The sequence below is a fragment of the Mauremys reevesii genome, linkage group 1 (genome assembly GCF_016161935.1).
Source record: "Mauremys reevesii isolate NIE-2019 linkage group 1, ASM1616193v1, whole genome shotgun sequence".
Lineage (NCBI taxonomy): Eukaryota > Metazoa > Chordata > Testudines > Geoemydidae > Mauremys > Mauremys reevesii.
Window position 1 is genome coordinate 200,409,074 of NC_052623.1, and position 23,671 is coordinate 200,432,744.

The window sequence follows — 23,671 nt, forward strand, 5'->3', positions numbered from 1 at the left end:
TGGGCCTGGGTTGAAAATTTCCAATATGGATTTTACTGTTGAAGTCAGAAGCCTGGTCAGATCTGGAGCTCTGACTTGACCCAAGAGGGGTCAGCCTGTTTTAATGGATAGGGTTCTCCACTAGGTTGGAAGATACTTGACTCGGACCAGATTTCCTGTGCGATTCTGGGCAAATCACTAATCTACCCTATGTTTCAGTTTCCTGTCTGTAAAATGGGGATGATACTTCCCTATTTTTGGTTGTGAGGCACTATGGTGACGAGGGAACACAAGTCAATAGAGAGGTAAAGAGAAGGACTAGTGGCAGAATTCTGACTCAGTTTGGATTTAGAGCTTTTCTGAGGCCTGGTCTACACTGGGGGGGGGGGTCAGGGTCGAACTAAGGTACGCGACTTCAGCTACGTTAATAGCTGAAGTCGAACTACCTTAGTTCGACTGACTTACCCGTCCTGACGCCGCGGGATCGAAGTCTGCGGCTCCCCCGTCGACTCCGCCACCGCCGTTCGCGGTGGTGGAGTTCCAGAGTCGACGGGAGCGCGTCCGGAGAAGTCGAACTCTCTGCGTCGACCCGGCGGGTAAGTATGGACCTACCCTAAAATACCCTCTGTAAATGAGTTCACAATACCTCCAACAAGCAATGGCAACAAGCTGATCAAACCAAGGGATTTCCAATGACACTGGTCATCTGTAACATCTAAACTATATTTACTATTAAAACCCGGGTAAGTAAAAAAAACAAACAGACTGACCTTTTTTCTCCTGCCCTGTCTCTTGTTTCCAGTTTTTTCCCTAGTTTCCTATGTTAACAAAATAAAAGTTTCTGCCACAGAAGCAAGAGAATAGCTTTATCCCAGCTCTTTTGCTCTGATCTTCACCTGAATGCCTGTTTGGCTCCCCCAATAGAGGGCTACTCTCCTTTCCCATCAGCCACATCCTTAGCAGCAGACCTTTTTAACATTCATTTGTTAGAGTGGAGGGGGAAAGCAGAATAAGAATAAGTGGTTTAATATTTTTAATTCAACATTTTCAATCACAGAAAAAGCAGAAGATCCCCCTCCCACCACATCTGGATCTGTGGACCAGATTTTCAAGCACTTAGCACCCACACGTAGCCAGATGTTCAAAAAAGCTCAGCACCCACCATGCATCCAATGTGCTGAGGTCTTAGGCGTAGGTGCTAGAACTAGGAATACGGGGGTTGCTGGCCTGAAGTGGTTCCCATCATATACAGGATTGACAGTTTGGTTCAATAGCTCTCAACACCCCCACTGTACACATTGTTCCAGCCCCGCTGCTCCTAGGGAAAAAATCTAGCTGTTTATTTAGGTGCCTAAATGAAAACTGGGGAAAATTTGGAAGTTTGGAAAATCTGGCCCCAATGTGAGTGCTAAGCACTTGAAAAATCTGGTTCTCATCATCTTAACATCTCATCCTCATGCATGTAAGGAGCTCCCCGATCACCTGGGAGCCACTACAGTGAGCAGCCAGTGTTGCTTATAAGGAAAAGCAAAGGATTCTTAACTGGTTCTGCCCCCAGAAGATCAGCTGGGCCTAAATTTTCAAAAGTGACTGATGATTTTGGGTGCCTAATTTGAAACACCTTAAAAGGACCTGGTTTTCAGAGAGCGGGTGCTTGGCATTTTCTGGAAAAAATAATCAGTTCCCTTTCATGTGTTTCAGGCTGGGCCCCCAACAACTGAAGAGCCCCCAAATCACTAGTCACTTTGAAAATGTAGGCCCTCAGTTCTGCTCCCTAGACAGACCATCCCCAGCGTCTCACACATAAAGACTGATTGATGGCTGCCAAGGAGCAGTGGGAGTGCACCAGTTCCCTAGTTGTAGCTGACACTGAACAACAGCAAATGAAGTGATTCAATAGCAATAAATAGCATTCCCAATCCTAACCACATCGAGATGCAATTCCTCTTGGATGCAGTATTACAGCCATAGAAATATCACTCTCTCTCCCAGCAGTGGAAGAGGCCTAAAGAAATCAGTAGGGGCCCATGGAAATTTCATTGTGTTCTTTAGAAATTACTCTTAGAACCCACAGACTTTAGTAGAGATGAGATCCTGTCTACACTTTTTTTTTTTAAAACCATCCCACAGAGTTCTATATCAGGGATAGAAATCTCCATTTAAACTGACCAAGATGCTTACCAAAAAAAAGTGTAGAGTGACTATAGTTGTCTATTAAATTCAGTTAGGTTTTTGCATATGGGCCTTCACCCTATATTGTAACGGCTGCTCCTTACAGGCTACCTCATGGATAATCCTGGGCAGCTCTTGCATCTCAACTCTAGCCCAAACCGAAACCCCAATCCTGCAAGGTTCTGAGTACCCAACAGAGGCAACGGAGTTGAAGCACTCAGCACCTCATAGGAGTTGCTCAGCATCTGTCCGGATCAGGCTTCTACCAGTTTGCAGCTGCCATAATCTTAACATCATTTTTTTGGCTGTACATATTGTAAAATTGTCTCACCAGGCATATATGTAATCTGTGGAGGTGATTTATTACAAGTGTGATGACATATATTGATCCATAAATTATGCAGAATTGTATACCCTGAAGTTAATTAATAACTCAGTTTAATTGCAGGTTTCAAAATTTCTGAACTTTACCCCTTGATTTGAATCCCAATAATTTTCATGTTTGCTTCTTTTAAAAGGTGTCAGAACTATTAATTCATGTTGTTCATTTAAAAAAAACACACACACAGAGTAAGGAAATAAGGTCCCAATCCTACAGTTTGCACAGTGGATTGCTGTACCTACATGGAACCTTACTGAAGAGAATGAAGGATGCTGTAAATTACAGGATCAGAGCCTAATTTAACATCGTATGTCAAACCTGGTGCTAACCCAGCAGGACTACCTGATGTCAAGATAATGGAAACATAGAATATTAGAGGCAATGTGAGCAGTACCGGGTTTACCATGGAGCCAGTGGCACCAGGCCCAGAGTCAGAAGGGGCCACGGCCAGCTCAATCCCCAGGCCAGCTGAACCAGCCAGGAAATCTGCCCCCGCCCCTGCTCCGCCCTGCCTCTTCCCACCCTTGCTCTGCCCCAGCCCTACCCCCACTCCACCTCTTCCCCTGAGCTATGTCCCAGCCGGGGGACTGCAGCAGGGGTCGAGCCCGCACTACAATCACCGGGCAGCAGGCAGTGGAGCGACCCAGCCCCAACCCACTCCACTCCGCCGGCTCATGCTGTGGGCTGGTTTCCTTCCTGCCCCCCCAAGCCTGGGGAGGAGATGGAGCAGTGAGGAAGAGGCATGGGATGGGGAAGAAAAGGGTACAGAGGAAGCAGGGGCAGGGGGGAAGGAAGGGAGTGGGATGAGGACAGGGCCGGCTCCAGACCCCAGCGCGCCAAGCGCGCGCTTGGGGCGGCATTTTGCCGGGAGGGCGGCAGGCGGCTCCGGTGGACCTCCCGCAGGCATGCCCCTGGAGCCGCGGGACCAGCGGACCCTCCGCAGGCACGTCTGCAGGAGGTGCACTGGAGCCGCGGGACCGGCAACCGCCAGAGCGCCCCCCGTGGCGCGCCGCCCTGCTTGGGGCGGCGAAATTACTAGAGCCACCCCTGGATGAGGAGGAGACGGAGCAGCAAGAAGGGGCATGGGATGGGGAAGAAAAAGGGGCAGGGGAAGCGGGGGCGGGGGTAAAGAGACAGTGGGGAAGGAAGGGGGTGGGATGGGGAGGAGCTGGAGTAGTGGGGAAGGGGCATGGGATGGGGAAGAAAAGGGGATGGGGGAAGCAGGAGCCCAGCATGTGGCATACGGTTGGCAGAAGCTGGGGCTCCCCTGTTAAGCAGGCCCATCGAAGCCTCACCCTGACAAGCCTCACCTCCCCTGCATCTGTACCACCCCGATGAGCCCTCCCCCAGACACCCTCCCCCTGATCCCCAACCACCTGCACCTGGACCCCGCCCAAATGAACCCCACCTCCCCTGCACCTAGACCCCCCATGCTGAGCCCCAAACACCTTCACCTGGATCCCTGCAGAGCCCCATTGCCCCTGCACTTGGACCCCCCCAATGAGCTTCTGTGCATCCAGATCTCCCACTGAGCCACCCTCACCCAGATTGCCCCACAGAGAACTCTCCCCACCGCCCCCCGGATCCATCCACACTAAGTCCCTCTGCACTTGGATCCTGCTGCCCGGCTGAGCCTGCTCACCTGCACTTGGTGCACCTAGCACAGGGGGGCAGGGCCCCAGGATGTTTCTGGGGCAGGCCTGGCCCTTGCACTGTGTCAGGGTCTAGTGCAGCCCCACTGCCGAGTCCCTGTCCCGGGAAGGGATGGGGTGGGGGGAGGCTGCAGGACAATCTCCCACCTCCATGCAGCCAGTGGCCTGTGCTCCCCACTGCCATGTTGGAGCCTCCACATTTATTTATTGACAAATAAAATTTGCAGAATTTTAAAATATTGTGCGCAGAATTTTTAATTTTTTGGTGCAGAATCCCCTCAGGAATATGGGGCGCTGTGCAGCTCTGATGGTGGGACTGTGAGGAAGGTCTATGGGCGGGGGACGCTGGGCGAGCGGTGTGCTGTGCAGGGTGCTGTGCGGTTTTGGTGGGAGGCCAGTGGGGGAGGTCTCGGGGAGGGAGGAGCTGGGCATAGAGATCTGTGGTGGAGGTCTCTGGGCGAGGGATGCTGGGCCTAAGGGTGGGGCACTGGCAGGGGGGCAGTGTGGTGCGGGCCCGCCCGGAAGGGGAAGGGGCATGCTGGCAGCACAGGGCTGGGCAGGTCAGTGTGCGTCTGGCAGCTGCAGGTTTGTAAACAGTGTGCTCCTCCTGGGCTGTGCAGAGCAGGGCTGCTCCCGCCGCGCTGTGCCTCATTGCCCCCAGCCCGCCCTTCACTCTGGAGACTGACCATCCTGCCCCCCTGCACCTTGCCCCATGGGGGCTCACAAATATATTCGGCACCGGGCCCACAAAAAGTTAATCGGGCCCTGATTGGGAGAAGGAAAGCCTTCCCAACTTTTAAACCATCTATAAGGTTTTTGAACTGTGAATTCATTTTGGCTTGTGTTATTTTAATTCTGATCAGCCCATTCTTAATGCAGATTAAAAAAAAATTTTAAATCATAAGGTCTCATGACATCCATCGGACTTGTAAACCTGATTCATCACCCATTTTCATACCAGTATAACTTGGGTGAATTTCATCCAGAAAGGGCAATATAAACCCTAATATTAAATGGGTGGCAGGGGGGTTGGTTTTGCTTTGTTTTATTTTTACCATGAATCCGTATCCCTGTTTCTATGATATATTTCTTATCTCAGTAACACAGATAGTCCTCCCTCTTTCCTTTCATACTAGATAAATTGGGGCTTTAGGCCAAGATTTTTCAAGGGTGACTAGTGATTTTGGGAGCCCATCTAGACACATTTAAAAGGGCCCTGATTTTCAGAAAGTGCTGGGCACCTGACCTCTAAAAATCACCCCCTTTAAAGAGATCTCAAATACCCCAAAATCACTAGGCATTCTTAAAAATCCTTTGGTTTGCAACATCAATTTACATTAAAAACCCAGAATGTTGCACTTCTATTTTTAGGTTTTCTTATTTGGTTTAATAAGGAAACTGAAAATTGATTTAGAGGCCCCTCAGGAGTAATTGTTGTGTCATGTTCCTGAAAAACAAGTCAGTTTCAGTTTTCTGCTCAGCCTCTGTTTACAATAGGTGTTACTACAGACTATTAGTTGGAACACCTTGAGCTTCCTCATCTGTGAAATAAATGCCTTCCATCCACATAAACCATCATTGCAAGAATTTTGCAGATGCTGGTTGTACAACACCTATGACAAGCCTTTTAGCTCAGTTCCAGCTCAACTAGGGTGACACAGGCACAAGAACCAGGGTGGACAGTCAGCTCCAAGCATTGCAGCTTCATCTCTGCAGCTGGCCCTCTTAACTTAACACCACCTCATTATGGTTGCCCAAAAGAGGCTGCTCCCAGAAGTGCTGGACCCTACCACATATTCAGGAGTCTCATCTCGGTTGCAAGGCAACTGTGTTTGGATGCGCCCAAACAGTTGTCGTAAGAACGGACTAAACCATGGCAAGGAAATGCAAGACAAGCAAACTTGTACTGCAGTTAGTGACCCCGCAAAATCCAGAATAGCCATCCATATTTGGAGTACAGACTAGCAAACCAAAACTACATATGTGTTGCCAAATGGCTATGGAGATGAGAAGAAGCATAACACAAACAACAGTCATGTCGAACTTAAAAGACTGGACTGTTTCAGCAGTTTAAACAAGCTGCAAAAACAAACCTGACTAAAGGTGGGAAAGCACAATACAGACAAACAATAACTGCTCAACTGGTTTCAGACGTATTATAGTTTGCTTTGGTTTTTCAGCTGAGGCCTTATTTGCAGGAATTATATGAAAGTTTCTGTTCAGGCAAGAAAATGGCAGAAAGCTTACACTTACTCCATAAAGAGGAGAAAATCTGGGACACTCCAATTGACTAGCTTGGGCACCAAGTTCCCCTCTTATCCTGTGGCAAACCTGGCATACCAGGTTGCTATTCATGTACATTTGTATTGAAACAAAAACACTTGCTCGTAACTACAGCAAAACACCACCCGGCACACAGATTTATATTAAGTTGAAGTTTGCTGGAAAAATTTATGCTGAAACCCAAAAAACATATTGGCTGAAATCTGCAAAGCTGCCTATGGGATTTGGCTGCCCAGCTCCCATTAATTTTAATCGCTATCGGCCAGCCCAGTCCCTAATATGGCTTTGAAAGTATCAGCTAATGAGTTGAAGTGTTGATAGCACAGCTCAGTATTCAATTGGCATTCTTTGAAATGCAGACCTTGGCCTCATTTTGCACTGCATTGCATCTCATGTAACATTTGCTTTCAGGGGCTGTAAAATGCTATCATTCTGTAAATGCTGTAGCTCACGAAAGCTCATGCTTAAATAAATTTGTTAGTCTTTAAGGTGCCACAAGTACTCCTGTTTTTTTTGCGGATACAGACAAACACGGCTGCTACTCTGAAACCTATCATTCTGGTAGTGTTTACACCCACTTTGCATAAGTGTAAGTGGCTACATAGGGTGCAAGATGATGGAGAATTGGGTTCCTTAGGGCTTGTATTCACTCCAAAGTTAACTCCATTATAACTTGAGTATTGCCCCTCACTCAAGTCCCCTGCATGCACACACACACACAAACAATTAACTCAGGTGTGGTGGTGCATTTAACATAAGTTGGCTGGCCCATCACTCGATACAGCCAACTAAAAATCAAGTGAGCACAACTCGTCAGCTGATAACACAACCACACTGTAATATGAATACAGGCTAGCATCACTCAAATACTGCTAGTCCTCCAATGCCTTCCCAGTTCCCACAATTCCCCCTGATAGACAAGTTTTCTCACAGTTCAGTGGGAAAGAATTCAGAGTGCAGATCAGCATTCTGCAGTGCAAAGAGGTCTCAAGAACAAATGCACATACAAGTGAGTGCAGCGCGAGTGCGGACACAGCTGCTTGAATGGTGTTTCACAGTGTGTCTGCTCTCAAAATCAGCACACTCAAGAGGAGTCTCTCTACTATAGATAATTTGAACTAACTCTGCAGTAAGAAGAACGAGGAGTACTTGTGGCACCTTAGAGACTAACAAATTTATTTGGGCATAAGCTTTTGTGGGCTAAAACCCACTTCATCAGATGCCCACAAAAGCTTATGCCCAAATAAATTTGTTAGTCTCTAAGGTGCCACAAGTACTCCTCGTTCTTTTTGCTGATACAGACTAACACGGCTACCACTCTAACTCTGCAGTGAAAACACACACGCACACACACACACCCCAGGGCTAACCTCTCCCTGGAACAGTTTTAAAAAAATACCTAACACTTGCTGCAATCTGGTACATTCCAGAAATAAGCTAGTTTCTCCTCACCAGCATTTTTTGAACTCCAGGGCACTGGCCAGGAAAAATTAGCACTACCAGATAGCAAATGAATTTCCATTAGAGGGAGAGAATTTCCCCTTAGCTTGGTGGTGGAATTTTAAGGTTCATGATGAGAAACTCCTATAGCACATCACAGGTCAAACCAACCTTCCCACTCAAATGTTTACTACAGACAAAAAGAAAATCAATGTGCTATGATTTAGGGAGACATGTACAACACACTGTACTGGGCTGGGAGTCAGGACTCATGACCAATCGGGGATTTGCAACTGACCTGTAGTGTGACCTTGGACATCAAATCACCCCTTTCTGCCTTTGCTTCCACTCCCATCCTTTGTGATATGTATTTGTATAAGTTGTTAGGATCAGGCTTTTTCTTCACTAGGGAAAAAGGTGTGTTCTTACCTCAGATCCCCCTACACAAGTTCTCTTACAGCTCAAGACTCACATGATCCAAGAGCAAGGTTCACTGACTTCAATGGAGCTATGCTCATTTATGCCAGTTGAAGATCTGGCCCAGAGTGCTCTAAACAATGAGCTTCCCCAAGGAGAATCAGCCACAACGGATAGATCTTCCCCTTTCCTCCAGAATACAGGGGGCTCAAGATGGAAAGCTGGAGGAGATGTGTGAAACAGCAGCTTCTATCCTGACCTCCAATTCAGCAGGATCATCGGCAGAGCCCACTCAAATGTTAATTGGGCCCTACTGGAGGTGGTTTTAATTCTGCATCTTGTGGCTTTCTCATCTCACAGCTTTAATGCTGGTTTGGGTGTTTTCATTCTGTGAAGACATGGCCATGTGTAGCTTTCATATGAGTTAGCAAGTCAAGTTAAAGTCTGGGAGGGGACCTAATCTTTAACTCCAGCTGCTAACTCACATGAGAACTACAGATTGACTTGTCGTCTCTAGGATTTTACCTTGAGTTAAGAACACACATTTTTCCCTAGTGAAGACAACGCCTTAAATTCTAAATAGCTTTGTTTTTAAAAACACTTTGTCTCATAAAGGATATAAAATAATAATAACCTAGGGTAGCACATATCATCTCTGTTTGCTGCTGCGGCCGCCCCTAGAGGAGCAGGCAAATAATAGAAGCAGCTCAAGTTAATAAATAAACACTACTTTCAGAACCTCCCCAGTAAAATTAATTAAATTGTGGTTTAGAGAAACAAGGAAGTTAAACTCAAAGACACTGTAATGTTGGCTTGTGTGATTCAGAAAGAAACAGAAAAGTTATACATCAGAGCTAGGTATTATTATTATCAATGCTTGCTAAAATGGATAAAAATGGGGAAGAAAGATTTTACTTAGATATAGAGCCCTGCGCAGATACAAAATTAGTATCCATATCCAATCCACGAGCCACAGAATATCCTCATCCTCATCCACATATGTGGCTATCTGTGTATATAAAGCGGATTTGCAGGGCTCTACACATATAGTGTTGACCTAACCCTGCTCCCTTTGACATCATTGGAGCTTTTTAGCACTGACTTACCAATGACGGGAATAATTGCTTCAGTAGGAACAGAGTTAAGCCAATGCTGAGCACTTCTGAAAGTCCCAACCCAGTGTTCAAGGTCCTGATTTCACTTCCTCTGGATGTCTTCCCATTGACTTCAGTTAGATGTGAGTCAGGCCCTCAATGTTCTTATGTCTTAACACAGTCTCAAGCAGAGATGACCCATGCCTGTAGATAGTGGAAGGGGGCAGAGTGAGGGCAGCTGGCTTCAGCAGTATTACTAAGCCTTCTCAGTCCATGTGAGCATGCTCAGTATAAACCAATCAGCAAATCTGGGGGACACGTGACCTCACATGCCCCCTCCCCACATTGCCTCTGGTCTCAAGATTTCTGGGGATCATGATTTTTGAATACTTGAAGTTGGCAATATTGAGGAATGGCTGTGACAGTGTTACTGGAAATGTACTTGCCACTAAGATACCCATATATAAAACGGGCATGAATTCAATTGGGGTGTCTAGATGCCTGTTGAAAAAAAGAGGCCCTGATTCTGTTATCAGTTGCTGCATTGGGACTGCAAAGTCAGCTTCTCCAGCCCCCCAAGGAATACCTGAAGCACAGGAGGGTAGGCAGCATAACACTGGCATGATAGCCCTATGCTGCTCCTATTCCTCACCACCTCTGGTGTAGGGGCATTGCAGGAATAGGCATAGGCAGGTTGGGGAAGGCAGGAGTTGAGGCCAGAGTACATGGTGCCGCAGCTATTGTAGCGCAGCAAAGCAGCCAATCAGGGAGCACCCAAGTTGCTGTAAAATCAGATAAGCTATAGTTTAACATTTGTAGAAGTAAACATCTTTCTAGGATGATGTGCAGATGTGAATGGTGACATGTTATATGCTTTCAGTTTTATAAACTTATACAAAAATTTACAAAATGTATAAAAAATGTAAATTTTAAAAAGGTACAGAAAAATCTTAACTTTAAATAAACAAAAAAGTATTGTATTTTTTTACATTGGGCTCTAAATGACCATCCAGGAGGCCGAACTCCAATCCTGGGTCTCCTGAGTTGTTGTTATTCAGGGCCCAGGCTCAGACCAGTAGATCATATCCCTCTAATATTGCTGGCTCTGCCCATGGAATAAGTCATAACAACAGAACATTCCCTGTTATCCAAGTATAACTCCTTTTTTAAAGCCTCAAACATTCCAACGGAGTTACCATGTGTGGGAGTGTGTACACCCCAGCCCTTTCTTTTCAGAAGAGTTAACCATCTACCGTATGAGAAGTAAAATACACTGAACAGCTCACCAGAACACTGAAACAGACCTCAATTACCGTATACACCGAAGGGTTTCAGAGGTGCTCATGCATCCCCAAGTCTCCTGTCTAAACCTCCAGACTCCTGAAGCAATGGCCCCTTTCAAGTTCTGCAAGAAAGCTGTGTATACAGAAAAATGATACTTATTTCCAGGAGGCTGTCCAGGTTGGGGGAAATGCCAGAAATTGACACATAAGAGACACTGACAAAAAGCCGAAGATTCATTGGCTTCACTTTTACTAGGAACTTCTTTTTGTCCAGCTCTAACAATGACATAGTCATAGATGATAGAAATGGAAAATATCTATTAACCCTGGGGAGGCTGCGAGCAGGTTACAGAGGGTCCACCAAACCTGGCCAGCATTAGACTTGCCAGGGCAGAAAGTCAAAGTCCCGGCACATAGGACTGCAGCCCGGGGCCCTGAGCCCCACCACCCCGGGCTGAAGCCAAAGCCTGAGCACTTTAGCTTTGCAGGGCTCCCTGTGGCATGGGGCCAAAGCCAATTGCCCTGCTTGCTACTCCTTAATGCCGGCCCTGGCTTTTATATGCAGAAAAACAGTTGTTGTGGCACAGGTGGGCCGTGGAGTTTTTATGCCATGTTGGGGGGCCTCTGAAAGAGAAAGGTTTAGAGCAGTGGCATTCAGTCATATAATCCATTCTGCTGGGGCGCAATTTATTTTATTTTAAATTTACTAGGGGAAAAAAAGAGGCCTATAAAAGAGATGCGGGCACCCTGACACTTACTAAATCTTACTACAGCATACCAATAGCATTAAAAATTAAACTTTCAACAGGAACAAATTAATCCAACTCAGCAATGCAGGACTGCTCCTTACATGACAGGTTCTAGTGTGTTGTCCAAGCAAATGTGGAAGTTCCAGGCAATGCGGAAATGGGAGCATTTGAGTCCAGCCTTCCTCAGGATAGCTCTAAAGCACATGCTTAAGCACGTGGTTAACTTAAAGTATATGCTTCAGTCCTATCGACTTCTGTGGGCCGTAAGCACATGCTTAGCTCCTTTCCTGAATCAGGGCCTGTGACAGAATCTGGGGCAGACAGTAAACCCTCCCAATTCAAGTCCCCCAAAAAAGGTATCTTGATTATTTCCTTTGGGCAGCAGGCTTTGTCCTGACATAACTCCTCTTGTGCTGGGGGGAGGGATACCCATGGCAGATTTGCTATTGTGATTTTCTTTTTAAGTATTGTCATGTTATTATCACCATTGGTTCCAATCTAGTTACCTCAGTAAATCACAAATGAGGACACCACAGTGGGAGTGGGGTTAGTCCTCCTCCCCCAGTTTCAAAGTAGAAGGTGCAGCACAGAATAAATAGTATCCCCACCCCATCCCCATTCATTTGGGCCAAGAGCATCCTCGTGTTTCAGTTTGTTTTACGTTAACTCCCACACATCACTGGAAAAATAGAAAAAGTCCCATCAAATAGGCAAGTCATGCTGAATTGGGATGGTGCTTTCCAAGTCTCTGGATTATTCACCTCAGGAAAAATGGCTTGGTTCATAGTGAAAGTTCAAGTAAAGCCAGTGTCTTCACTTCAGCTGATTACAGACAGGAAGTAGTGGTCAGCCTTGCAGCTAAGCTTCAACCATCAGGCAGCCCTAGCTACCAGTGGCTAAGCCCTTCTTCCTCCTCTCTAAAGTGGAGGCTGACGTAAAGAAAGTGGCATCCATTGTGCAACTCAGGAATTATTTTGCCTGCTCTGTGTAACCTTTGCCATTAACTCCTTAGATACTTTCCTCTTCCATGAGGGCTGCCTGAATGACACCATCTTGCAGGTTGTTAGGCTGGGGGTGGGCAAAACTTTACTGAAGCTGGAGGGCTAACAGCTGCCCTTCATTCAGGGTCAGCGTAAAAAGCAATTGAGCTGCTGTATAATAAACTGAAACAATAGATGCTTCTCCACAGGCACAGGTCATGTGAAGGCTGGAGTAAGGGATTGTCTATGCTTAAAAAGCTGCAGTGGCACAGCTGAGCTAATGCATCTGACCCTCTGTAGAGCTTCAATGTAGACACTACCTATATCAACAGGATGGATTCTCCCATTGGCATAGTTAATCTACCTCCCCAGGAGGCAGTAGCTAGGTTGATGGAAGAATTCTTGGGGGACTTAGGTCATCTTAACTATGCCACTCGGGAGTGAATTTTTTCATACCCCTGAGCAATGTAATTATGCCAACCTAATTTTCTAGTGTATACCAGGCCAAAGGCTCATCTACGCAGGGAACAGAACTTAGTCTGGGGTTGGTCTGAGACAGTGCAGTGAACTCCCCCAGTAACTAAGGGCTATCACAAACCTCACCACTTTCTGCTCCAAGTGACAGGTGAATGTCTTTGACTTTGCCTTCTCTAATATAAACACATATACTTAAAAAAACCCTACCAAAATAAGACACTACATTCCACATGCTTCTCCCTCTGGGGAGAGGAGGAGAGAACAAGCAACACGTGACAGATGTATAGTCACACTGCTTAATGCATTATTGGAAGGCACTCAAATACCATGGTGATGAGGGCAGTATAAAAACCTATATTGAATACAAGTAGGAGTTGAGCCAGGAGCCCCAAGGGGTTTTCTGGGGGTCTAATAATAAACACAAGTTTGGGGAATGATTGGTTTGCAGCTGTGTGTCCGTGTATGAGGGAGAAACATCACAAACACACACACAAGATAGCCAAAAGCCCAGGAGAGCTAGAGAAGGACTTGTAGCATGACCCTCTCCTCCCCGCAAGTGGGGAGACGGCTCCCTGCTTCTCTTAGGGCAAACGAACCCCAACACCCCCTTAGCTGCTCCCAGCCCCCCACCCTTCTTCAGCTCCACCTCCCTCAGGATCCTTGCCCCAGGGACTGCTCCCCCTCAGCCGCTCCTCCCACACTCACTGTCCCCTCTCCCAAGGCACAGCCCTATGCCCTCACCAATCCATTCCCCTGGAGATTACCTCCCCTTTCCCACCCAACTATCCCCCCCAGGCGCCAACACCACCCTCCTCTGCCACTGGGGTCCCTGTGCTCCCTCTGCTCCCACCACCACCACTGGGGACCCTCTGCTTCTTCATCTCCTCCCACAACTGGGGACCCTGTGCTCCCCACTACCCACCCTGACTGACCCCTGCCTTGCCTGCCCCAACCCCAGAGGCCCTAGTGCAGTGGAGGAAACTGACAGGGGAGCCACAGCCGGAGAACCCCGGCTCCGGGAGGGGGCGACCTGCCTGTGTTGCACTGCAGGTAAGAGGTCTGCCTGGGGCTGGGGCGTGTACCAGGAGCAGACCTCTGGTGCAAAACTCAGGAGGGCAGGTGTCCCCACACCCTTCCTAAATGGCACCCCAGGCCAAGGCTGTCCACAGCTTTCTCACAGCTGCTTGTGTCAGCCCCACGCCTCTGCAAGGCAGGTACAGTGAGGGGGAGGGGTACACACTGGGGCTGCCTCCCAGGGGGAAGCACGGGCCACTGGCTGCACAGAGGTGGCGGATCACCCTGCAATCCCGTCCTGTCCTGTCCCCCAGACATGGACTCGGCAGCGAGGCTGTACCTGACCCTGACACAGCGCAAGGGCCAGGCCCGCCCCAGGAACACCCTGGGGCCCTGCCTCTTCATGCTGGGTGCACCACGATAACAAGCAAGAGGGGCAGAGCCTCACACGCATGCCCAGTCCCGCCCACCTGCCCGAGGCAGTGGTTTATGTCTCTCCCAGCTGCTCCCGACATCCGAACTGATGTGCAAGCTCAGGACCCCTGCCAGGGAGGGGGTGCATGACCCCTTTTGCGGCTTCCCTTTGCTTCCCAGTCAGAATCTATTGTTCTGAAGGGAAACAAAAAAAAATCTGCAGGAGACATGAACTCTGCATATGCAGAGTGATGCAGAATTCTCCCAGGAGTACACAGTGTTATATTGCTAACTCATATTTAGTTTTTGATCCACTATAGCCCCCAGATCCTTTTCTGCAGTACTCCTTCCTAGGCAGTCATTTCCCATTTTGTATTTGTGCAACTGACTAGTCTTTCTTAAGCGTAGTACTTTGCATTTGTCCTTATTGAATTTCATCCTATTTATTTCAGACCATTTCTCCAGTTTGTCAAGATAATTTTGAATTTTAATCTTGTCCGCCAAAATGCTTGCAACCCCATCCGCAAACTTTAAGTGTGCTCCTTATGCCACTTTCCAAATCATTTATGAAGATATTGAATAGAACTGGACTCAGGACAGATCTCTGTGGGATCCCACTTGATATGCCCTTCCAGCTTGACTGTGAACCAGTGATGCCTACTCTCTGAGTATGGTTTTCCAAGCGGTTATGCACCCATCTTACAATAGGTTCATCTAGGCTATATTTCCCTAATTTGTTTATGAGATGGTCATCTGAGACAGTGTCAAAAGTCTTCATAAAGTCAAGATGCATCACATCTACTGCTTCCTCCCTATTCACAAGGCTTGTTACCCTGTCAAAGAAGGATATTTGGTTGGTTTGACATGATTTGTTCTTGACAAATCCATGTTGACTGCTACTTATCACTTTATCTTCTAGGTGCTTACAAATCGATTGAATATTTGCTCCATTACTTTTCCAGGTCTCAAAGTTAAACTGACTGGTCTATAATTCCCTGACTTGTTTTTATCCACCTTTATATAGATGGGTACAATATTTGCTCTTTTCCAGTCCTCTGCGATCTCTCCTATCCTTCACAGGTTCTCAAAGATAATCATTAATTGGTTCAGGGCTTGTCTACACTTGAAATGCTACAGCAGTACAACTGTAGTGCAGTAGCTGTGCCACCGTAGCGTATCGGTGTAGACACTAACTACGCTGATGGCGTAGGTAATCCACCTACTTAGGCCTTGGCTACACTTGAGAGTTAGGCCTTGGCTACACTTGAGAGTTACAGCGCTGTTGGTGGCTTTATAGCGCTGTAACTCACTTCCCATCCACACTGGCAAGGCATTTTCAGCGCTGTATCTCCGTGGCTACAGCACTGCTTGTACTCCACCTCCATGAGAGGAATAAAGAGTATAGCACTGCTGCTGCAGCGCTGGGGTGCCAGTGTAAACAGGGAATAATCTTAGTACGCTGTAACTGACCTCCAGAAGCTTCCCATAATCCTTTTAAGTGAAGGTTCCGCACTTTGTTTTGTTGTGAACTCCGGGCTCCCGGAGCTGCTTATCAAAAAAACCAAACACAGCTCCTGTTGCTCCTGTTGCTGTGAATGAGCAGAGGCGGGGGGGGCTCCCTTTGGAACGCCCACAGCTACTGTTTGCTTGAAGAGAGAGGACTTGAGGAGAGAAGCAGCACGGCAGGCGGGTTGGGGGGGGTCTGTTTCGGAGCGGCTGCTTATCTGGTCTGTGAGGGGAAAAAAACAGTTGCTGTTTGCTTTCAATGAGTGAGAGAGGGGTCGGGGAGGGGGTCGGAACTTGCAAGGCAGGGTGCTGACACAGTGTCGGCTCCAAAAATCCTCTCTCTCTCTCCCCCACGCTCCCTGTCACACTCCACCCCACCCCCACTTTTGAAAAGCACGCTGCAGCCACTTGAACGCTGGGATAGCTGCCCATAATGCACCACTCCCAACACCGCTGCAGATGCTGCAAATGTGGCCATGACAGTGCGCTGGCAGCTGTCAGTGTGGACAGACTGCAGCACTTTCCCTACTCAGCTGTACGAAAACAGGTTTAACTCCCAGCGCTGAACAGCTGCAAGTGTAGCCATACCCTTAGGTTGATTTAACTACGTCAAGGCCAAGGGCAGAGGCTCACTTAAACGTTACCAAAGCCATTGTATTATTTAAACAGTCTGCTGTCTGCAGATGAAAGTCAAAGAGAGAATTCATCAATGAAGCATTTTAGTAACCTTACACTAAATATGCAGGAACAAAAATGCTGCAGCTGAGCACACCCAAATTTAGAGGAAGTTTGTATCTAGATTGAAATTTTATGACTCAGGCCCATTTCTGTTCTGAAACCCCAAGAAAACTTCATTAAACACAATTAATATTGGTAAGTGATGACAACATCATTAACCTAACACGTTCTATAGAAATGCCCTGTACTCAAAGGCAACAAAATGCATTTTAACTATATTATCATTCTTACATTGCCCATGTAATGAACCATGTCCAGCACATTGGAAACAATATGTTAAGCATTGCTCAAACACGCAGCAGAAAAATTCCATTTATCAATAGTAAAGGGTAAAATCGAGGGTAAATAAATCATTAGTAGACGTTTTAGTAAATGATTAATCAAAGTCCTTGATTTTTAGAGAGTCCAAAAGCTCAATAGGTTGCTTATAATCATATGCAACATTTTCTCCCTATGTGCTTATAACCATCTATAACACATTACCAAAATAATTTCACTGTACAGGCAGCATATGCCTCACAAATCTCATCCACAGGGCATAACTGGACTGAATGGGTAGAAATACTTTAGGTTCCATTATTTCATAGCTGTGAGCATCGATATAAAATGACAAATATACAGGCACAGGCAGTGCTATATACTGGCAAAAGTAACAAATTAACAGGACACAGAAGAAAGTATTCTTCTTAGCCCTACCCTCACCCCAGCACTTTCCCTTTGACTCCTCAGTCTCTTCATTTAAAATACACCCACTGAAAGACATTCGTGCTGCAGTGGGGTGTGTTTCTATTTGTTTGATGCTATCCAGTTATCTAGGTGGGCCTTGAGTCTTTGTTTTTCTGATTAGATCTGGATAAGTTATTTATTGTGAAAACGATTTGTTACAAATTTAGCCTTTTCTCCTGTTCTTTACTCCATACAGAATAAAGGCAGGAGAGAGAGGATATCCTTCCCCACTTACAGGCAACCCAGGTGGCTGACCGCACCTCAGCACAGCTGTCAGAACTGCCAATCATGGAGACACGGATCAATAAGGAAAACAAGCCCAGCTATAAAGGAAGGAGAACAGAGAGAAGGGGAGGTGGATAAGAAAGCACCGCTAATGGTATACAGAGCCTTAATCAGACCAGTTATTGACTGTGACTGCCAAGTTTTGGGGTCAGCATCAAAATCAGAATTTAAAAAATTAAATTTTATTTAAGCACAGGCATTACAAGTTACATGCTGTGCATTTATTGCAACACCCATATGCGTGCTACAGATAGCTGCTAGTGAAATGCTAATTACGCTACAAATGAAACTACTGGACCTAACTTTCTAGGCCAAAGGTAATGGGAATTGCAATGATGAAAGTACTAAACATAAAATATGAGGACTGCTGGGAATTCAATAGGTAAGCTATAGCACATGGTGTTAGAACTCCATGTGCCATTCAAGTTAAAATGTGGATGCAGGAATTGAAAGACACGGAAAAGCAAAATGAAGTCAAAAATTTTTCTCATGGGATAATTAGTTATGGATGGAAAGCCACATGTCCAAATGTGGATTTAGATTTATTTTATAAATTTAAAGGTAAAAAGGAGACAATAGGTATAAAAAAATATGAAATGTACCAGTATATGGATAAAAAGTGGAGTCGTTTTTGTCAAATATATGCAGATAGATCCAAAAAAGAAAAAACAAGAACAATGGGGATGGCTTATTGTATACTAAAATTCAGAATTAGTACATCTAAAATAATATCTCATTTTGTAGCAGTCATGACAACCAAACAGTTACAATAATGCTGGGTATGCCCAGCAGCAGCAGTCACAGTTTCAAACTCTGAATCAGGCCTTATGGCAATAACAAAGGGTATCTCTACGTAGAAGTGATTTTATTAATGAAATTATATTTCTAATAACAGAGTTAGTACAGATGGGGATACCTGTAGCGTAGCCTATCACGGTAGCAGAGAACAAACTGTTGGACAAAGCTACCCAAAGTACTGTACAAAATGACAAATAATCTTGAGTATACAGGATTTCAAAAGAAGATTTTATGAATCATGCCCTAGAGTTGAGGATGATGACATACTTCAGGACTGAGCAAAAACTAACTAACTAAAATCCTTTACAGACGCTGATCAAATACAGAGCTAGAAAACATGAACTTTAATCACACCAAATTCACACCCATCACAATGAAATCCCAAGGAAAAACATACAGAGCCTTTGCCAATAGAGTTTACCAAGTGTTTCAGTTATTAATAGAAACTTGCTTCACCTTGTTAAAGGCAGAAAACACATGGGGACGATTGCATCCACTTGAATGATTTATAGGGTTTGTACTAACTGTATTCTAGAAATAGCAGGTTAAGTAAGCAATTTAGCATGACAGTTCAGCCAAAGCAGTAATGGATTTTAATTGATTCTCCTTCTCTTTTGTTGTGCTGATTGGTTGTTCTCCCCAGTTCGCCTTCAGTCACGGGTGGTCATTTAAATTATCTTCATACTGTCATCTAAGGATTTCTTAATGGTCAATGATCCACTGTATGGAAATTCCCTTCACTAACATCTAGTGCCAATTAACTTGGGTCATTTACCCGCTTCTTAAAGCTAATCTGAATGCTCCTCAAATATATGTTGCACATTATAAGCCTTTGAAGCTCACCCTAGCTTGAGCCCTATCTATTAACTGAAGGTAAAAACAAAAAACAATCAACTAGCTAACTCAAGGTAAAAATCCCCTTTGTAAACATACCCTCTTGCTTATTCATATCCAGTTGCTAACTGAAGCTGGCAGCAGTTCCCTTTTTCATCAGGACACTATTTGGTCTACAGCAGTGAAGCCATTATTGACTTATCCATAGGTTCTAAATCTGGTGATCACAAACAAGTGTCAGAGAGTCATATCAACCCTGCCCTTCCCACGTTCCTAAGTGGGATGGGGATCCCTGTAGGGAAAAGGTTAAAAACCACTGGAATAATCTACTGAAAAGAAATAAAGTTATGACTATGTTGCACCCTACTACAACATCCTCACTTACTACCTGAATTTGGGAAAGTTTGCAATCCGCTTTGGACCTCGACTTCATGAATCGGGCCTATCACTAGCTGACCACATCTATAATTCATCTGTAATCTGAGATGACTCAGAATTAAAATACTTTCACTAAAGCATCATTCAGGAAAATAATGCTCATTGAGGTTGGCCCTATCACAGTATTGTCAACACAAAACATTCAAAAGTCATGAGTTATGGCCACAAAAAAATGTGAAAACAATGAGGAGTCCTTGTGGTACCTTAGAGACTAACAAATTTATTTGGGCATAAGCTTTCGTGGGCTAAAACCCACTTCATCAGATGCATGGAGTGGAAAATACAGTAAGCAGGTATAAATATACAGCACATGAAAAGATGGGAGTTACCTTACCAAGTTGGGGGTCAGTGGTAATGAGGCCATTTCAATTACGGTGGACTAAATTTGTTAGTCTCTCAGGTGCCACAAGGACTCCTCGTTGTTGTTACTGTTTTTATTGATACAGACTAACATGGCTACCCTTCTGAAAAAATATGAGACTGGCTTTAGAATCATGAGGATTTTATATATATATATTCTTTTTCTTTTTGAGGGTGCAAGGTGCACTGGGGTCATTATTTCAAACTTTTCCCAGCAGCTCTTTTTTCTTCTTTAAATGAAATCTGAGTTTCTTGTTTAAACCCATGATTCCAGGATCTGGGGATTTAAGAAAAACAAAATATCCTGAGACTTGCAATACAATCATGAGACTTGGCAATGCTGCAGGCGTTAAAAATGTCAGCATATTGAAAATAGGTTGTTCAGATACAGCGAGAATACATGGCCTGCAGCAGAGCAAAATGTTTGCAATTCCAACTTTCCCAGCTGCCATCTGTACAGGGCCACCTAGAGGATTCAGGGGGCCTGGGGCAAAGCAATTTTGGGAGCCCCTTCCATTAAAAAAAGTTGCAATACTATAGAATTCTATATTCTTGTGGGGGCTCCTGCAAATTGCCCCCCGCCACCCCAGGCAGCCCTGGGAAAAATAAACATTTAAAAACCTTCCGCATCTCGGCACAAACCCAGTTTAGAGAAAACTTCTTTTCAAGTCACCTTTACAAGGTATCACTGGTTCTCAGCATCAGCTAGTGCTAAAAGGCACTAAAGCTCATTAAAAGGGTTGGATAAATATTTTCCGTCAAAACTTTTTTTGGATCGAAAACTAGGAGTTTTTTAAAAGCAGAAAAAATCACAATGTCTGCTTTCCTTCAAAATTTGTTGTGTTTTTTTTAATTGAAAAGCTGAAATTAGTCTGCCAAAACCTGAACATGGTTTGGTGATTCAGAAGTGTGTGGCCAAATATTTGCTGCTTGCTGTGTTTGATTGTTTAAAGAAACAATTAAAAAATTCTGCTTAAAAAAAAATCCAAAACTTTTGAACCACCTCAGCTTGTGACCAAACACCTGAGCCCATCCAGTAAGAGATTTTTCCAGGTTTCTGATACTCTGCTGGCTTCCTTGACTCATATCTGTCTCCATAACTTTGGGTTCATTTAGGTTATAACATAAGGGGGGCGGGCGGGGGGGCGCCCCGCAGTTGGCCGCAGCAGCGAGCTGCCCCGGCGGGAGCAGCGGGACAGCAGACCTCCGGACTGCATGACTGCCTGCTCGCGCTGCCGCGCGCTGGCTGCTGCCGGGCGCGCGGGTTGCGGCGGGGCGCGGCGTCGGCGGCGCGCCGCTTGCTGCGCCATGCGGAGTGCGGCCGAGCCCGAGCCAGAGCGCGAGCGCCCTCCGCCGCGCTGCCGCGTGCGGTCGTCCGCCGTCCGTCCGCCGTCCCTCCTCCCTCCGGCAGCAGGGCATGCGGGTCCGGTCCGCCGATCCAGCCTCCCGTCCCCCCCGGCAGGGGACGCCCCCTAGATTTTGCCGCCCTAGGCACCAGCTTGTTTTGCTGGTGCCTAGAGCCGCCCCTGAACATAAGAACATAAGAATGGCCATACTAGGTCAGACCAAAGGTCCATCCAGCCCAGTATCATGTATACCATCAGTGGCCAATGCCAAGTGCCCCAGAGGAAGTGAACCTAACAGGTAATGATCAAGTGATCTCTCTCCTGCCGTCCATCTCCATCCTCTGACAAACAGAGGCTAGGGACACCATTCCTTACCCATCCTGGCTAATAGCCATTAATGAACTTAACCTCCATGAATTATTCTGTTTCCTAGAGACTGGCTCCATGGGGTCCCTCACAAACTGGAGACGGTTACTGTAGGTTTGTCTTTAGTACAGCTTATGTACATACTCCACGAACTGAGCATTTGAGCTTGTTCCAGAATCTGTGATGAGCCTATGTTGTGAAAACTGAAATGCTCAAAATAGCACATGCATGTGAATGGACACAGGGTGCTAAAATTAAACTAACCCAGGGGTTCTCAAACTGGGGGTCAGGACCCCTCAGGGGGTCACAAGGTTATTACTGGGGGTTGCGAGCTGTCAGCTTCCACCTCAAACCCCGTTTTGCCCCAGCATTTATAATAGAGTTAAATATATAAAAAAGTGTTTTTAATTTATAAGGGAGGGTCGCACTCAGAAGTTTGCTATGTGAAAGGGGTCACCAGTACAAAAGTTTGAGAACTACTTAATTAACCCCTCTGGAGCCTCAGGGAATGCAGGGGACGGGGGTCTCCCTGGTAGGGTTGGGAAGGAGGTAGGTGGTGTAGCATATTGCTCTTCTCATGTGATCCCTCCCCCATGGCTCTCTTGGCTCTATCACTGTTAATCTAAAGTGGCTAATTTTAAATGAAGCTACCGTCCCCTGACATGAATCTCCCTATGACACTGAAATTAAATGTAGACTATAATTTGGCATTTGAGAAGAGACAGGGATGGTAGCCCTAAGCCTAAGGGAAAAGATAACAGCTTGGCTCTTTGTGTTAAATAGCTGTCTGCAAGCCTCAAACTGCTGAATGAGCTTTAGGGTAGGGAAGGCTGTGCCTCCCCAAACAGCCTGGCCCTGCCCCCTACCTGACCCCCACCCACTTCCTGCCCCCAACTGTCCGCCCCCCTCAGAATCCCCGACCCATCCTGCTCTTTGTCCCCTCACCACCACCCCCAACCACTACCCCAGGACCCCACCCCCCACCAGCCCCCCGTCCCCTGACTGCCCTGACCCCTATCCACCCCCCACTGAGTCCTGACAGACCCCCAGAATGCCCATAATCCAACCCCCCGTTCCCTGACCGCCCCCAGCAGCGCTGTCCAGGGCTGCTCCTGGGATACCGCCGCCTCTCCCCTCTCTTACGCCACGTCCAGGAGCTGCCCTGGCCCCTGTACAGCACCGCAGCAGCATGTTTCCGGTGGGACCAGAGCTCACAGCCCCTCCCCCTTACCACATGGCTCTGACTCAGTGGGAGGAGCTCAGGTCCCACTGCAGCGCTGTCCAGGGCCACTCCTGACGTGGCGCACTGAGGGATGGGGGAAGGCAGAGGCGGGGCCCGGGGCCTGGGGCAAATTGCCCCATTTGCCTCCCTCCCGGGCAGCCCTGCATCTGTACTGTATGTACGTAACTGGCAAGTTAAACCAAGGTTCAGGGCCAGTGCAATCACTAGGCGAACTAGACAGTGGCCTAGGGCGGCAAGCAGTTGGGGGCGCCCAGGGCCATCCTTACGCATAGGAAGCTGGGTAGTGCACCTGAAAATTTGGGGCACCACTGGGTCTTAGTGTCCACCCTACTGGTTTTCCTATCCCTGTTCTGACCCTTCTTGCAGGCTCTGAGTCTTCCTGGGAAGGGGATCTAGTAGTTAAAAGAGAGAAAGTCTCCAGCCTGCCAAACCTATTAGCACAACACTGAAACTGTTAAAGAGCCATTCAAGGGATAATGAAGCCATTTAACCGGCATTTGCCAACCCCCAGGTATCTACTGTCAGTTTCTGAATGTACTGAGAAAAACAGTTGTGCATGACTGTAATATTTACTCAGAACATGTCAGTCTACAGGACCTTAGTTTAAAATGTGCTTTAAAAATATTTCATTAGTGAGTTGGTGAAGATTATAAAATCACATCTCTAAAAAATCCTTGCAGAAATTTTTAGATGCA